The 2,500-nt window shown below is 48.2% G+C and overlaps 1 protein-coding gene across 1 annotated transcript in view; it reads left to right on the top strand.

The window, feature by feature from the left end:
* kif21b (kinesin family member 21B) overlaps positions 1–2,500 on the top strand; it is a 110,052-nt gene that overhangs the window by 515 nt on the left and 107,037 nt on the right. The window lies entirely within an intron of this gene.

Below are 2,500 nucleotides of genomic sequence, written 5' to 3'. Positions count from 1 at the left end.
ACAGTCGGTCGGCATAAGGTAGCCTAACCCACGGGCGAGAAGGTAAAGCACGTTGTGCAGCTGTCTGTATCAGTTGCCGCTGTAATGTATAGCAGATCTTTAGCGCCCCAGCAAGCCATTTATAACCAACTCCATATGAATAACTATTATTCATATTTCACAGCAATTTTACGCCGCAGGTAAACAGTGATGTAATTGAACATTTGAACAAACACACTGCCACAAATGCACATTGTCCCCCGAACAGATGGCTTTATAGATTACATCCGTGTGGCTGCCGAAAGAGTAGGCGTGCATATATCATGTGTATGATGACATGACTCAGAGTTTGGAAGCTAAGTGTGACAAAATGTTAGACGCCGCAGAGAGCTCCTGCAGAAGGCGGTGGACACAAAGAGATGATGTCTCCTTGCATGGCAAAGCAACGGAATGCCCGTTCGCGCCTTTGTTATTAACACTGCAAGATGAAGAGAGTTATCAGGTTAATGACCCGGATTACGTGCAAATCAGGGCTTGGCGTTGAGGGCGGTGTTTAGACAGGACCGTGGACAGTTTTGTCATTTCTTCTTTTTAATGAATTCTCTGTTGATGTGTAAGTAAGCGGACAAGTCCAGTGATAGTAGTTGTGTAGTAGTACTCTGTGTTGTCCTACACGCCAGACAGACGGCGTGAGTGCAGTTAAATGTAGCCTCAAGGCGGTGGCCCGCCCATTGTGTGACAGGTTCTCGCTACTAGACTGGAAGGGGGGAATTGGAGCGGTGTGCGTTCAATGTGGAGACGGAGGAGGTACAGGAGGCTTTTGAAGTAAAGCGTGGTATTTCGATAGTCCTATTTCCCGAGGCCAAAGCCCCTCTGATGTCGCGCTGCCTCTGCGAGTTGCTTTTGTGCAGCGTCTCATTGAAATAGGAAGTGAAGCCGCTTTTGAAAGCCTGCGGTCGCCACTGCACTGACACGGACACAGACAGACGCACAGTTGTGACTTGGCGATTCGTTATTGAGTTCGAAAGCAGGTGCGCGGTGATTGATTTTACCCAGCTGCCGCGGAGTGCGACATGGCGTGTGTGTGTGTGTGTGTGTGTGTGTGTGTGTGTGTGTGTGTGCGTGTGTCGGGGGAGAGGGCGATGGCTGGGCGCTTTAAGGTCACCTCTCCTGACCGGGACAACTGCGCGGACGAGCCTCAGGAGGCCAATCAGTAGACAGCGTGTCCCTTTTGTGATTCTGTCATCAACACAAAGCTCACGTCTTCTGTGCCGTCCACCTCTGCAGTTCCCTGATATCATCTACATACACTTTGGCCATGTTTAGGGGTGTTGAGGTGGATGGATAACCTTGAAAGATGGGTGCACTCTCTCTCTCTCTCTCTCGCTCTCTCTCTCTCACACACACACACACACACACACACACACACACACACACACACAGACACAAACAGAAGCAGGCCACATTGCCTGAGGAAGAGCTGGACTGTCTTGTGAACAGGAACCACACACACACACACACACAGACATGCACACGTGCACACACACACAGAGCCACATCTCATATGGTAGACACAAAAAGAGCTGGTGCTTATTCAGACTGCACAAAGACACACACACACACACACACACACACACACACACAGATGCACAAGACTGCACGGTTTCTGGAGCGAGACATAGGATAATCATGAGCGCTTCTTTTCTTCCTTCCAAAATCGCCAGCAGAAAGACTGGATTAGAGAGAGAGAGAGAGAGAGAGAGAGAGAGAGAGAGAGAGAGAGAGAGATGGAGACAGAGAGAGAATAAGTGAGAGTGAACGAATGAATGATATGCGGCAAAGAGCCTGACTACACCACTGGCCTAGAAACTACACACACACACACACACACACAGCATAGAGATACACACAGAACTCATACACACATCATAAAGACACACACACACACACACACACAATCTGAAACGTGCACCCCTTCCTCTGAGTCCCATGACGCAGGAGGGTAAGCCTTGCATTTCCTGTTTGTCACGACTCTTCCGTCTTTTACACACACAGTAGCCAGACAGCACATCTGAGGTGCTGGATACACACACACACAGGCACACACACGCGCACACACACACACACACACACACACACACACACACACACACACACACACACACACACAACACACACAAACACACAAACACAAAGGGGTAAGATGGGGGTAAATTCACCCTTTTGTAGTGTGATGCTGTTGGTGTCCAGCTGGTTTAGCTGTAGTTGATCAGGTTAGGCCTATGACCTCGTTATGACCTCGTCATAATCACATTCATCCATTCACTCTCGTTCATGACAGTTCGGTACTAATTTGCAAAGATGGCAAGTTCCAATGAAGGCTACTTTTCTCCCTGTGTTACGCACAAACCACAATAAAGTTGGTTCTATATTGGATGTTGAATATTCGACACATTCAAAAAATCCATTTAGCACTGGCTACGAGGGATGAATTTGTGTCAAACCATTGCTGATATGTTTA

The sequence above is a fragment of the Sardina pilchardus genome, chromosome 9 (assembly GCF_963854185.1).
Source record: "Sardina pilchardus chromosome 9, fSarPil1.1, whole genome shotgun sequence".
In the NCBI taxonomy this organism is placed as follows: Eukaryota; Metazoa; Chordata; class Actinopteri; order Clupeiformes; family Clupeidae; genus Sardina; species Sardina pilchardus.
This window is presented reverse-complemented; position numbering and strand designations above follow the sequence as displayed.